The sequence below is a fragment of the Nymphalis io genome, chromosome 18 (assembly GCF_905147045.1).
Source record: "Nymphalis io chromosome 18, ilAglIoxx1.1, whole genome shotgun sequence".
In the NCBI taxonomy this organism is placed as follows: Eukaryota; Metazoa; Arthropoda; class Insecta; order Lepidoptera; family Nymphalidae; genus Nymphalis; species Nymphalis io.
In genome coordinates, this window is record NC_065905.1 from 1,225,582 (window position 1) to 1,242,034 (window position 16,453).

At 33.4% G+C, this 16,453-nt stretch overlaps 1 protein-coding gene across 1 annotated transcript in view; it reads right to left on the bottom strand.

Moving 5' to 3' along the window:
* Window positions 1–16,453, bottom strand: part of LOC126775531 (bicaudal D-related protein homolog) — a 99,000-nt gene that overhangs the window by 81,169 nt on the left and 1,378 nt on the right. The gene's annotated exons all lie outside the window — the stretch shown is intronic.

Sequence of the window (16,453 nt, forward strand, 5' to 3'; positions counted from 1 at the left end):
CGCTGTAGTTTTGATCATTAACAATACGCGGTTATTTATTATCATATCAAGGGCGTATGAAGGTAGTACGGTATGATATCGATTTTGTAGACGACATTAAAGTTTGAAGGACAATACAATATGAGTCACTTCGATATATTAATTATTCATTCAATAATAGTACCAGACCTGGGCGTATTAAGCCATTTTTTTAATTAAGTGATTTAAATAACATAAGATATTTTACTTTTGTGAGAAATTTGGTGGTACTGCTTTGTGCAAGCTTATCTGGATAGGTAACACACACTCATCAGATATTCTTCCGCAAAACAACAGTGCTTAGTATTGTTGTGTTCCCGTTTGAAGGATGCCAGTGGGGTTGAGCCAATCTACTTGCAGGCACGAGGGACATATCTTAGTTCCCAAGGTTGGTGGCGCATTGGCGATGGTAAAAATTACTTACAATGCCAATCATATTCGATATGTTTATAACAATAAAACTCTTGTTCTTATCCTCATGGCCTATTTATTCTATGTTCTCATAATCCGATAGGACGACAATCTTAACGACAATCGATGCTTCTTGGATCTGGTTCGAGACATACCACTTTATTTGCTTTCCAAGGCATAGGTGACTCCGATATTGTTAGGTAGGTTGTTCAGTTGAATTTGACTAACGGTAAGACCGAAACTCATCGTTAAACAAGATGATATGACAAAGTCAAAGTCAAGTCAAAGTCAAAAATCTTTATTCAATATAGAAACACTTGCTTATTGATTGTCATAAATCTACCATCGGAAATAAACACCTCAGACCTGAGAAGAACCGGCGAAAGAAACTCAGCGGGTTTTTTTTTTATATCTCATTTCCTTACAAGAAGTGCAATACATATAAAACACTAGCCAAATTATATATACCTTTTTTTAATTTGAGATAACCTGGAGGCGATCGTTTCATTCCCAGGGTGTGCAATCATTTAAAAAGTCATCGGATGTGTAATAACCTTTAGCACCTGATATGACAATGATATTTGATGTTGACTATAATAATTATAACATTCAACGGATACAAGTATCAAAATAGCTTATCAAGGTAAGTCTAAGGTTTTGATTTCGCGAGTGTGATACGAAGCGAGTACCTCTTCTTACAGGATAGCGTTGCAGAATACACAATGAAATGTACATATACTACAGTTTCAAAATTTTGTATACAATTTTGTTAAAAGCTATGTATACACTAAATATTTCTATTCTATAATCTTTGGTTTTGTGTATAATCACATATTTATCTATACAAATAAATGAGGAGACGTTTTTATTTGTAATTCATAAGAAAAAGACCCTACGCCTCGGTTTAAGTATATAATATTATTATAAAAGTAGCAGCGTTTCACAGTTTCACTCGCCTCAAATTAAGAATACCCTCGTGACGTCAATTCCATGTTCTTTTTTTGTAATAACAGGAAAATCTCTTAAATATCACAGATAAATAATATGTAATCGATAATAATATTGAATTAAGAACTTTCTAGGACTGATCAAGCCCTATCACGCTTGAACGCGTAACGCATAGCATTTCACGGTCCGTGCTCATCGAGGATCCGAAACAGATGCATCCAAAAACAGTTGATAAACAAACTTTACTCCACTTATTAAGTGAGCATTGTTTATTTGTTTAAGCAATAAATATGCCAATAACGGACAGAAGTATTATTATTTAAATGACATTTCATATTTATATCTTTACTAGTTTTCGCCCGCGTATTGCCCCGCGTGGAGTATTTTAGGTATTAAGTATACTACCTTGCCTATATGAGTATAATTCTACAGGCGAAAAATGACCAGTCTACCTCTCCTCAGTATATGGCTGGGCGAAGACCTTCAGATGGTTCGGCGCGTGTTTAACATACAAATACAATACTTTATATAACCTTAAGATGAAAGTAACTAGACCGGAAAAGGTATTGGTAAAACTTTTCCGAACAATTAGTTTCAGGAAAGCGAATTAATCTTTCTATTTTACATGAACATATGTATATTTAAATTAGTTACAAAACAGTTATCGCTGTAATGGCGGAGCTATCTGTGTCTTATAAATATTCATGCGCTAATAATATAATTAATGTTTGCAAATACGGTTCGATACGATTTATAGTCGTATTTGATTAACGTAATAAATCACCAGGGCTCAGTGGTTAGAACTCGTGTATCTTAGCCGGTTAAAATCAGGTTAAAAACCGGGCAAGCACCATTTCGCTTACATATCCTTAATATCTGTTTATCATTCTATACCTCAATAAATATGTATAGTGCGATTATCACTTGCATGTGTTGCATGAAATTCGTCCACATGTATTTCCACTAGCCCACTTAGCTATGCACAACAGTGGGACATGTAGACTTACTACCTACGTCCCTACTTAACTATAAGTTATTGACTGCCTCGTTGGTCTAGTGGCTTGATGTAAGGCCGCAGTCCTGGGTTCAATTCCCAGGTCGGCCCAATAAAATTTTTTGGGCTTTTCTGTCAGAAAATTGTCAGTAGTACCCGGAGTCTGGAAGTGTGTACACTCCCGTGCCTCGGAAAGCAGGTAAAGTCGTTGGTCCTGCGCCTGAAGTCTTTCCGGTCGAGTTGGATTGTCCCATCGGATTATGAGAGTTAGGGAATATAGAGTGCATCTATATTTGCGCACACACTCGTGCACTATAATATCTCCTGCGTAGTTGGCTAATCTCCCTTTAGATTGGCCGCCGTGGCCGAAATCGCTCTGGAGGATTTTATTATTATACTGACTCACTTCTCCTTTAATATTCACAGCAATACAAAGTACGTGTTGATCTTTGGTTGCGGTTGATTTGGTCGTAGTAACAACCCCCTTCCCAGAGGCGGGAGTAGCAACGGGCGAGAAGTATAAGCAATAAAGTCTTAAGAAATCGTAATAAAATTTCCTGCTATTTATCTATTGTTATCATTGTATTGCATTGATGTTTCAACACAATTCGAGTTATCTCAAATATTTCACTGATATAATAAAAACGTAAGAAAATACAATAAATTCATCAAAACAAAATTGTAATGGTCATGATCGAAATATTCTTTACTACTTTTCGCCCACGTTTTAGGTATAAAAAAGCAGCCATGTAAGTATGTATGTAATGAGACAACTGCATATTGTTCAGTTTGTGTATATAATGCTGTTGGTTCTGGGTTTGTTCTCAATCTGGTCGTGTTTGATTGCCATCCCATTGGATTACGAAAGTGAGTGAAAGACAGTGCACTTGTGTTTGCGCACAAATTTGTTTGAGAATTTGTTACATTGTACAGATACTTAATGATGATATAAGATTCACCTGAACGCTATTTGAATAATAATGACTATAAAAACATTTTAAGAGAAGTCCTTGAACCGAGAGATTTACGGATTAAATATAAATGTACGTGACATTCCATTTGCAGCACAGATAATAATACAACATGCATTCAATTCGTTTTTGCCGGTATTATTTGACCGAATACTTTGATCTTCTGAATGTTTTAAAGAAATAATATAAATTTTATATATTTCTAGATAAATAAACTTATTGTCACTTGTAATTAAAAAAAGTGTGTTATTGTTATGAAACTTTTAACCTTTGATTTCCAAACAAGATTAAAAAAAAATCAAAGCATCGATCGAAAAAAAATTTAATCGCAATGGCGGCTTTAATTATTTTCTTGCGGTTATATGTAAAAAAAATATTTATTTAATCTTATTCTAAAATAATATAATCAGCTACGACATTGAAACGATTAAGAACTTTTTTTTTGTAACGACACAATCACCAATTGCTGTCCAGAATTGCAGTAATTTTAGATTAAGAACGATTTGCAAATTATGGCTTATAAAAAACAAATTGACCTCACAGATGTTCCTATAATGTAACAAATTTGCACGGTGGCTTCTTAATCACATTTACGATAAAGTTGATATTAGGAATATATTTTTCAGATCACTTTTTAATTTATATTTATAATATTAGTCATATTATAAAAAACAATGGTCTCAATTTTATGTATTTCGGATAGGATTTGCGTAAAATCAGTTCTTAGTGAGCGTCTACGTCGGGAAAGGAGTAACTGTGACAAATTTCAAGTCAATCGGGCGGATAGTTTAGAAGATTTCGTGATGAATGGTTTATAAAATATATGTATGTTTCAAAGACCAATCGAACAAAACCTAAGTTAGTATCAGGAAGATGACCGTCCGTCTTCTTTTCTCACGCAGTTTGCTCGCTGAGCCTACCAACCGTGTAAGAGCCTCGATGAGTTACTTTTAATTTATAACAAGATATTTAACAAAAGCGTAACGTAAGCGTTAAATAGTGAGTTTAGTCTGCTCATTGTAATTGGCACTTGGCTAGAAGTATCAGATCTATGTACATATTTTTCTGTTATTTGAGAACAAATAGAAGACGTGCAAACTGCCCTAATGGTACTCAATGATTCAGCGTTAGCAAAGCCAGTTAACAAAACCTTTAATTGTGTATAAGATGAGTTTGTCTCAACAAATAATATATAAAAAAAATTACAACATGTAAATGCCTTCTAATTAGTCTACTTGTATAAGACTCCATTCGTTTTAGAAGGATTTGTTAATATTTTTTTTTATGAAATACGTAGGTGGACTAGCAAATGGCCTGATGGTAAGTGGTCACCACCACCTATAGATAGTGGCGATGTAAGAAATATCAACCAAACCTTACAACGCCAATGCGCCACCAAGCTTGGGAACTAAGATTTTAATGTTCCTTTTGCCCGTAGTTACACTGGCTCACTCACCCTTCAAACCGGAACATAACAATACTGAATATTGCTGTTTGGCGGTAGAATATCTGATGAGTGGGTGGGTACCCAGACGGGCTTGCAGAAAGCCCTAACACCAGTAAAACTTATTGTACCTATATACCTTTGTATATAATTTAAACGTAATCACTGTTCGTTAGTAATCCAGTTCAAGTAGTATTCGGCAGTCGGGCGCAAGGCCGTGGCCTCAATCCACTGCACTCTCACTTCTGCTTCGAAACAAATGTACTGTCTTAGGTTTTTACATTTTTGATCGTATCGGAAGAACAAAGAGATAAGTTATTACAGGTTTTCTATAAATCGTTCATATTGTTTTGCTTTTAAAAGAATTGATAAATGAACTAAAACTCAAACAAAAAAGTTCCTATATAAATATATACGGGGATATTGTTAGTTTGTGATTAATGAGTAATTAAATCAAAGAAAAAAGTAGCTCGAACTGAATACTGCAACTCCATTGGTCTAAATATTTCTAATAATATTCCATAATGTTTTGAGTACCAATGAAAATCGAAGCATTCTTAAACGTCACAAACCATATGCTCTATTCAGAAAAAAGGAAAATACTTCGTCCTATAAATAATGTATATTAAAATAATAAACTTAAGTAAGATCATACGTAAAGTGGTATGTTTGGAATTTGTTGCTTATTTAAGGACAGAAAAATTTCAAAACGTCGGTTATGTAAGTTCACCGTTTGAACGTCGTGATTCATCCATAGTTATTTTATATTCAACTCTCGGGTAAGTATAGCGAGTCGGCCGTTTCAATGACTTGAATGATTTCATACTTAACCTCCTTGAGGGTTTTCCCTGTTGAAAAACTCGCCATTATAAATATATTTATTATTATTGTTGTTTATTAAAAAAACGTAAGGTTACGATTATATATAAACTACATTATAGTTACCATTGTAATTGTTATCTATATGAAATAACAATTGAATGATATATTAATGCACAGCCTACTAAGGTTAGCTTTATGAAAATTTTGCATACCCCAAGTAAAAGATCTCCTTCGAAACGAAATGTATCATCTGGTATAAGTTTTATGTATATTTTGGTTTTTTTTTTAATTCGCCATCACAATAAACATTTTTTTTCTATTCGTTTCGTATTTTTTGTTCAACGAACGTTGATCAACGAATATCGATTCGTTTGCATGATACACGCATTAAAAGATTTTCAACGACATGACATACATAAGTGACAAAAAAAATGAACCAACGTTGGCAGCGTATTGGCTTTTAACAGTGTCGCAGTCAATATATACGTCAGTGACCTCTTCCGTATTTTTCTTTTCAATATGTATATATATGTATAATTTAATGTTCCTTTTTCTTTATTATCATTTCGTTCAAATCAAATTAAAATATACTTTATTTAAGTAGGCTTTAATGAACAATTTTGAATAGACAATTTACAGAATTATATTAATGTAAATATACCGTGTATGTAATATACGGTTTGAAATGATTCTCACTTTCCCAACATTTCCAATACAAAGTTATGTCAATTAATTATATATATAATGCTTGTATTGATATATATATATATATCCTACCTTAAAGCCAACAAGCACTAACTCTCATAATCATAATCTTGTTTTAAGTAATAGGCCTTATTTATTTATTATTTTTCAAACAAACGTTTTAAATTTATTGGTTGGTAAAGTTAAAAATATCTTCGGATTTTTAATATAGAACACTACGCCCCAGGAAGGGTTTATTAACTTTGTGGAGTAGGAAACTTGGTTTGTAAGCTTATCCTTATATATTGTGTTTATAGTGATTATCGCTGATTTACTAAGTTGATCAATTTTATAGCGAATTAACGCATCGCTTATCCGATTCAGTTGCAACTTTGCACACATCTTGTGACAAGAACATTCACATTTCTGGCATGCAATCACGTAATACAAACGTTCAAAAGAAGACTAGACCTCTACATCATACATACAACCACTTTTTCTGTATGTAGAAGAACGTGTTGATTACATTACTTAAAAAAAAACCTTCAAAAGGGTTACCCAGCAGAAAAATATATAAACAATTAAATAGACTTAATTTTATGCTCCTGGTTTCCAAATAACAAAAGTTACTTGATGATAGGGCTTTGTGCAAGCCCGTCTGGGTTGGCACCACCCATTAGATATTCTAGCGCTGAATAGAAAAGTTCAGTACTTTTATGTTCCGGTTGAAGGGTGAGTGAGTCAGTGTAACTACAGGCACCAGGGACATAACATTTTAGTTCCCAAGGTTGGTTCATTATCGATGTAAGGAACGGTTAATATTTTACAGCATCAGTGTCTATGATGATGGTGACCACTTAGCACCAGGTGGACCATTTGCACGTCTGCTTTCTTATTTTATATAAAACCGATTTTTTTTTTCGCAAATCCTTTATTAACCTTGAACGTATTCATGTACTGAAGTCATTTACGCGCTTTCCTTGCTGTAGAATCAACTTTCTCAACCGGTTATTATACTGTTTCTTTTATAAATAAATATTAAAACGACATTTTTTTATTGAATGCTACATATTATATTATTATTTAAATAAGAACATAAATACGTGTATTTTCAATCGATTTCGTGTTAAATAGATTAAAATTTATTTCTATTGGAGATAGGAAGTTAGTCGTTTTTATCGGGTGATTAGTTAAACAATGCTGTCTCCTTCTTTCGAATGTCAAATCAATAATGACAGAAAGAGCGAAGTTATCCGCAAGTAACGTTTATAAGGCCGCAAATAAATTGCTAAATGACGTTTAATAAATAAACTAATGTTAAGTCTCGTTTTACTCGTTCTGATAAATTTCGTAATATTATTAAAACCTTTAAACGTCATAGCATAAGGCTGGTTATTGTTGTAGAAATTTGTGCATACCCGTCTGGGTATCACTCATTCAATTTATCTAGCAATCCTTTTTAATACTATTTCGGTTTGAATGTTCAGTATGTCAGTAAGCCAGGGTATATACACAAGAGACGACATATTAAATCAAGTGTTCGGGGACGACGTTGTGTTTGTTTGTTTGTTAAATATTCTTACATTGCCAGTATAAACAAACGGTAATTTGCTTGTTTGTTCTTTAATTAATTTTAAACATGCTTTAGATCGGGCCGAGATGGCCCAGTGGTAAGAACGAGTAAATCTTAACCGATGATCGTGGGTTCAAACCCGGGTAAGCACCACTGAATTTTCATGTGCTTAATTTGTAATTATAGTTCATCTCGTGATTTACGGTGAAGGAAAACATCGCGAGGGAACCTCTATGTGTATAATTTCACTGAAATTCTGCCACATGTGTATTCCACCAACCCACACTGGAGCAGCGTTGTGGAATAAGCTCCAAACCTTCTCCTCAAAAACGGACAGGAAGCCTTTAGCCCAGCAGTGGAACATTCACAGGCTGTAACGTCTAGATAGGGCAAAGTGGAGGAATAGATGCAGGAAAGCGGACCCGGGCATTACTAAGCCGGGAAAACGTTAGGCAGAAGAAGATGCTCTATTTAATTAATTAAAAATATACACATATTGATCTATGATGCGATTTTAATACACTTAATGATGAGTTACCGAAATTGTTTTTATAGAAAACAATTTCGGTAACTCGTTAGTGTAACAGGTTAGATAGATTAAAAATTATTCCACATTCTATTTTTTCATAATTGATACTAGGTGGTGGTAAGTGGTCACCAACTTCCGTACACATTTAAGATATATTAGCTATTCCCTCAATGCCAATACGAAGTTAATCTGTTAGGAATCTTTTGTTTAATTTTTTTATATGTTTGTGTTTCAAAACTATGGTTCTGTAACTCTTTTGGTGTACAATAAAGCATATAAATAAATAATTACACTACCTGACTCACTATTAAGTCACCTACTTATTATATTCTGACGTAACTAATAAATCGTTATAAATTCGAAAATAACAGACTGTTACAATTTTACGATTAAACTACTTAACCGAATTTGATGTTGAAGTTTGGTGTGAAGCAAGATTAAACAGTAAATATAGGCTACTTTTTTATACCTAACACCTGTCGTATTTATTTCGTGAATAATTTATATATGTATATAGTGTTTCTTATATCAATAAATAATACTATCGTTGATTTATCCGTATTAACAGATAGACGATCATTAAATCGTGTTTCCTAAGCAACTCGACCGATTGCTGAAGCTGCGGTTTCGCTATTAATTCATCTTATGATTCTTATATTTCGCGTGCAAAACGCGGTTACATTTATATTTACGCAATAAATTTCTTCAACATAGTTTCTAAACGGTATTAGACATGATTCCATACGTAAAAAGAAATTCAAGATAATTTATGTATTCATATATTCGCTTATCTTTCGATTATCAACTGTCCGTAAAAGACAAACGAGATAGATCGCTAAAATGCTTGCATTTTGAAGGTAATACAAACGAAAAGAGGTTACTACAAACGAAATAGGCAATAGCAAACGAAATAAAATAAACGTGTAGTCGCTTAACATAGCACTAGAGTTTATCTCAGAAGAAAATATTAATTTAAAAAAAAACTGGCCGCTCAAAGATATAGGTATTCTTTTTTCAAATTAAATTCCAAAACTCATATTAAAAAAGTAAAAAATTACACCATAAATTAAACATTCTAAAATTAGTTTATATCTTCAAAATAAGTTTATGACCTTTGCAAATTATAAATAAGAAACCTTGCCATAGTAAAATAATGACCGAAATTCCTATCGAGGCCATCACGCCTCTGGGCAACACATGAATCAAGTTATATAGCTTTGGGCACTATGCTTCTTTAATGTACATACTAATATGTATATTGCTTATTTATGTTAACCTAGTACATTGCATTCGACTTCGCTCGCTAATTATTTATTCATACTTTTTTTAATTTGGTATTGTTATCAATAAAAGAAAATTGGTAATATGAGTGGAAAAAAGGCCTAACCCTCCTCTCTTTTTTGTGGAGAACTTTTAGAGCTTACTCCACCACACTACTCTAATGCGGGTTTTTGGATCATTTCATTTATAATTGTTATCTTGTCATTTATAATACATATGACATATATAAGTATATATATGTTTTCCTCAAATTTTCAATAATGTTTGTAGTCGACTACCACTGGGCGAGCACTGGTTTCAATAAAGATGTGACGTTGAAAGTTTATCAATCAACCTTCAATGCTGAAGTGAAAACAATGCGATTGTAAGATATTTGTTTAATTCTTAAAGCACTTATCGTCTTTAAAATGCATACACAAAAATTGTAACTGCAATTCCGCTCGCCAATTAAACTACATAGTCTATTTAAGGTTTCCATTTAAATATTGTCCGCCATTTAATAAATGACGTCATCATTATAGCTACATTCATTTATTCAAAACGGTTTTATTGATCCATTTTAATTTGACGTTTGGATTCTGTTGTACTAGTTTTGCAAAAGGATTTTACCCGTGTTAATTTCGTTTTATAGAAAGAATAAATATGTATGAATGTACGTAAATTTTATGTGGTTATAACTTTTTAATTAGCCCTTTTTAATTAGGACTAAGCAGTACTTCGAAAATTATTCAAGAAAAACCGACACACAGAAAAAAACATTGTTTTGGTAATTTTGAAATCACATGCATATTGTATAAATATATACAATCGATACAGTATTTATGTATTATATATACATACTGGCAGAAATTGGCTGCGTTGTCGAATGAATATTTTTTAACAAAGAGTACTAATTCCTGAAGTTTTCGCTCAACGAACACGAACAAGTCGGTCATCGACACAGCATATTGGAACCGGTTGGTCGGAATACGAGACGAATCTCGGTAACATATTCTTTGTAGCTGACTTTGGACGTTGGCGATTTAGTTGGTGCTTAGTTGGTCGCAATAATTTTTAACTGTTTTCGTTACGTCATAACAAACCGTAAAGTTCCAAAAAACCCGTTTAACCGGAATTAGTCCGAAGACAAAATATATTTTTTTTTTATACATAATTTCGTTTATATGCTCTCGATCGTTGAGTTCTTGTGTCTAGAGTCAATCCTGGTTGTAGAATCAAGTCATGCTTACCTTACAAATGCATTGTCATCGGAACTGAACTAACATGTATCAGCTCTGTCAAGAGCGTTTCCAATTGAATTTATAAGATTTGACCCAAACAAACTAACACCAATTTAAAACATAAAATTAAAAAAAAGACATAGTAAGGAACTTCAAACAAAAACCCTTCGAAATTTAAATAAAACCAGTGCGTCTACAATGTTGCCACGTTTTTTACAAAAACTAATGTCAATTACCTACATATGTAAATGTAATATAACTCACTTGTTATGTTTGGGTCGGTTTTTTTATTTCGATGTTATCTTATTCGAAACCGAGATTGCCCAGTGGATAGAACGCGTCGATTTTATCGCAAACAAGGGAGGTTAAAGCCGCGCTAGCAACACTTTTAATGTATTTGTGTTTATATTTCATCTCGTGTTTCGTCGAAGTAAGACATCATAATAAAATCTGTGTATTGGAAATAATTTTGTCTTCTGTCACTAATATTTTAAATGCTAAAGTGTGTTTGTTTGTTTATTTGTTACACTTTCACGTCGTAACTACTAAATTATATATAGCGTATAATATTTATAGCGTTCTTAACATCTTCCTTTAATAGCCGCAAAAGCATTATAAACACATATTAAGCACTTGAAAACTTTGTAATGCACGCCAGGATTTGAACCATCCATCTTAAGATCCATATGTTCTGTCCATTGAAACATTTGAAGTTCGTATATGTACATGATGCAAATCATCGTTTTCATTCCATAATAATAATGTCCTGCAGACCGATTTCGGCTACGACGGCCAATCTCAAAAGCCAACTACGCAGGAGATATTATAGTGCACAAGTGTGTGCGCAAACACAGGTGCACTCTCTATTCCCTCTCATAATCCGATGGGACGGCAATCCGATACGACCGGAAAGAGTTCAGGCAAAAGACCAACGGCTTTACGTGCTTTCCGGGGCACGGGAGCGTACACATTTCCAACTTCCAGACTCCGGGCTTCTTCTGAGAGTTTTCTGACAGAAAATACCCAATAACTTTTTATCGGCTTGACCTGGGTATTGAACCCAGGACCTCCAGGTCTACGGCCTTACATCAAGCAACTAGACCAACGAGGCAGTCAATAATTATAGATTACATCAATTACAATATGACTAATCAACAAACATATCGCCATATCTATACTGAAATGAATCATGTGTTAAACAATATTTTCCACATACAAATTACAATCTAAGATAATAAACCTTTCACGATACACAGATAGTGATAAGGATATCAAATTGACGCCTTATCAGTACGGGACAACCACGATTATATATCAAACACATCAGTTGTGTGTGCTATTTTAGCGGCATTTTCACTGGATAAAAAACAGTATTTTACTATTGGAGCTACCCCGTAATGTCGCGCTGTTGAGCACGCTAGTACTGGGGAGGAGTGTGGGGAGAGCACATCACCTTCGCCAGCCGAGGAGAGCTCCACTGAGCTACGAGTGAAGCACAGCACGGGAGGGACGTTAACGCGGATGGGTTCTATCCACACGATCCCAGTCTCCTATCCATGCCTAAGAAGACCATCGCAGTGATTAAAGTGGGTAATCCTACATAACCGGGTAACCTTTTTAAGTTTTCCACCGTAATAGTAGAACGCTTGGAGCTTAATCCACCACTGTCCTCCAGTGCGGAACGGTGGGTATATGTGGCCGTAACTTAAATTATTATATATACATAAATTTATAATCTTGAGAAATTGTCAACTCAGATATCATTCTGTATTCAAAATAAGGGAGATTAAAGCCATATAACTATCCTGTTAAGGATAAATTCGAAAAGTTAAATGTCAAATAGCGATATGCGACATTGAGACTCTATAATCATAACATTTAAAGGTTACATGCAACAAAATAGTGAATCAACTAAGTCAGTTAAGAACAATTCGCAAATATGTTGAGTACAGAACAGCAGTGCTGGTCAATGGCTTTGAAATCTGTCTACAATAACTTGGCTAGATATAACTAAATGAAACAATAAAGTATCGAACTGTGATTTTCCCACAGCTGGGTAAAGGCCTCTCAGACAGCTTCGAAATTATATTATGTTATGTATACTGTATATACTCGCAACTTCAGTATCATGGTCAAATTGAATTAAAATTGATACACAATTCCTTCGTATTCCTTGACCATAGAGAACGACATGAATTATTAACAAAAATTAAGCACATTAAAACTCAACGACCGTTGATTTAAACCCGCGGCCTTATGTTAAAATTCACGTATTCCATTCATTTAGCTATCTCGACTCTTATAACTAAATATAATTTTATGGTCTTTTATCACAAAAAACCCGAAGTATCTTTATCCGAACAATAAAGACGAAACTAGGCGTTTTATTTCGTTGTCCTTTCCGTTCCCTTAATGACATTCTTAGAAATTTGGTATTTTTAGTTTAAAACACAAATATTTACACAGTTACACAGTTATATGGCTTCACTAAGTCCAGATCGAAAATACCTGAAGAACTTGCCCACTAGTTCCTAAAGATATTCTTTATTTTGATAACACTATTATAATACTAAACAATAAGGTGCGATTGTATTTCATACTATATTCAAAAACTTCCGAAAACTATATTAAACAAATATGGAATCTTGCCATCGCGATGTAGAAATATTACAGTTATATAATAGCGCCATCTAGTACTCAAAGCTGGAATTACATTGTACTCATAAAGTACTTATAAAATATCAAATGATTGTTTCAAATCGATACCACAATTAGAAGTAGATTAAAAATTTTAAATCGACTTCATATATATGTTTTTATATATTTATACTGACATGTGATTAATGGTTTCAAGCTTAAATGCTACTATCAGCTTTGTCAATTCATTTTAAATCATATTAAAATTGATAAATAAGGCGTATTACTAGATAAAGGTTTATATATATACGAAAAAGAATTCTTTCATTTCCATGCTGAATAAATAAAAAAGATATATAATTTAACTACTTTATTCCCAGCCTTGAGCCGAGTTGAACCCAGGACCTCCAGGTCTGCGGCCACTAGACCAACGAGGCAGTCAGGGGAAATTTTATTGTATCGGCCTTATAAAGTTATGTTCAGCGGGACGGGACGACGGTATGAAAAATCATGCTGACTGGGAGCTTAATACTGCCGTGCGCCGTTCAACCAATAAAGTTACATGTATGACGATATGAACTATAGTAGATCCTTATTCTACCCGTGCGGAGCCGGAACGGATAGCTAGTTTTTAATATAGAAGCCGTCACACAGCACCGTCGCGCTCAGCGGACCGCGTCCCGCCGTAGTGTTACTACCAATATGAATACTAATAGAACACAACGCGTTGCCTTCATACCAGCGTCGAGTCGCCGTCTCGCTGTCCGCTGTCTGATCAAGGATTTATCATTGTCTAGCTGCTAGTTAAACTGGTGCTAGAGCTTTGTGCAAGCTCGTCTGGGTAGGTACCACCCACTCATCAGATATTCCACCGCAAAAAAGTAGTACTTGGTATTGTTGTGTTCCGCTTTGAAGGGTGACTGAGCCAGTTTAATTACAGGCACATGGGACATAACATCTTAGTTCCCAAGGTTGGTGGCGCATTGGTGATGTAAGCGATGGTTAACATTTCCTACAATGCCAATGTCTATGAGTTGGTGACCACTTACCATCAGGTGGCCCATATGCTCGTCCGTCTTCCTAATCTATAAAAAAAAACATTGGTGTCTCCCTTTCTGTCATTATTGATTTGACACTCGAAAGAAAAAGACACGCATTGTTTTACTAAACACCCGCTTACCAATGTTTATGCGTAATACCGTATATTATTATATGTTAATTGTAAAATGAAAAATTCCACGATCGTAAAACACATTTTATCATTACGAGCTGTTAATGTTTTTTGTCATTTTCTTCAAAGGAACTTTACGAGTTATCCATAATCCCATTAGTGGTGGGTGAGGTTATGTTACTTGAAACTGTTAGATATACTAAAATAGATTTAGGCCGACCTTTGATATATGTATATACAAATGGAGATTCCAATGCTATGAATATTTCATTATATGAGTTCAAAAAACTATGATTATTTAGTTAAAAAACAATATAAATTATTGTAACAATGGCACCGTTTTTATTGGTGGTTTTTTGCACTAGAGAATTTTATATAGGGCAAGAAATGAGAAATAAGTTTTGAAAATGGAATACGTTTTAAGAGAATTCAATAGATGAAAGTTTTATTAGCATTTTTAGAAATAGGGATACTTGCTAATGCTAATAGACGTTTTTCTTAAGGTATAGAACAATGGGCAAATATTTGTATGAAAAAATCGACATTTTATTGTTTAGAAACGCCCCATAGTCTCTTTAGTCTTTATTTGTCTCTTTGTATGTACTCGCCGTAAACAAACGGTACAATAGAGGAAAAAGGGCATAACCACGGTCAGGTTCTCCAAAAACACTATTCTTTTATAATGTTAAGGTTTCTGTTATGAGAAGCCGAAGGGAAATCCCAGCGGGCACCCATCTCTGGCCTTTTTTCATTAACACCAAGTGAAACCAATTAAAAAAATCGACATTTAATAATCTATGAAATATCATTATATTAATCTATAATGTAAAATAATAATTTTACATAATATGTAAAATAATAATTTTACATTATAGATTCGCGAAAACATGGCGTTAATGTTGTCGAAGTTGGCATCGAAACTGGAAGTAAAATTAAAGTGAATATTAATATTTAAGTACTGATGATTTAATAAAGATATATTAATAAAATAATTGTTTAAGTACATAATATAGCAAAAATATGTATTAGGAAATCGCATGGAATATGTAAATGATGTAAATTTAAGGTTGGTTTATCTTTATCCTTCGGTAGAATTGTCAAGTATTTTAATAAAAATATTTATTTATGATATATTTTATTATGTGGTCTTGTAGTCTCCACAAACGTGTTGACCGTGACTTTGTTGTATCTTCCTATCGGTTAATATTTTGGAATTTTATATGTCAACATGTTTTAATTTCCAGGCAAAAACTTCAAAGTTTTTTTGGTATGCATTTTATTTTTTATTTTAATAGAATTCTTGGGCTAATCTTGACAGTGTGCGGCCAGTACGATGCCTTCGTGTCTATTATGGATCGAAGTTATAATTTTAATATCAGTCTATCTACTACCTCCTCTCTTTAATAGAGTACAAAAATATGTACAAAATATTACCAATTACATAATAAAAAGTTAGATAAGATCTTTTGATTATCAAACGCGAATAAAATATACTTACATTAGATGTAGGTAAAGATATTTTATTTGCGTACACTGCCTTTTAACATGCCAACCTTTTGCTTACCTTTGCTTATAAAATAAAAAATACAACATCGTAATGTTAATTTTAAATTTGTCAGTAAGTTAAATACTTGTCGTTGCTAATAAAAATAAAACTACAAACAAAGATATTTTCATAATGTGACCTCACTTTTAAGAGGTAAATATTTTTTATAAGTTATTGTTAATTAGGTTTTGTACAATTTTTTAG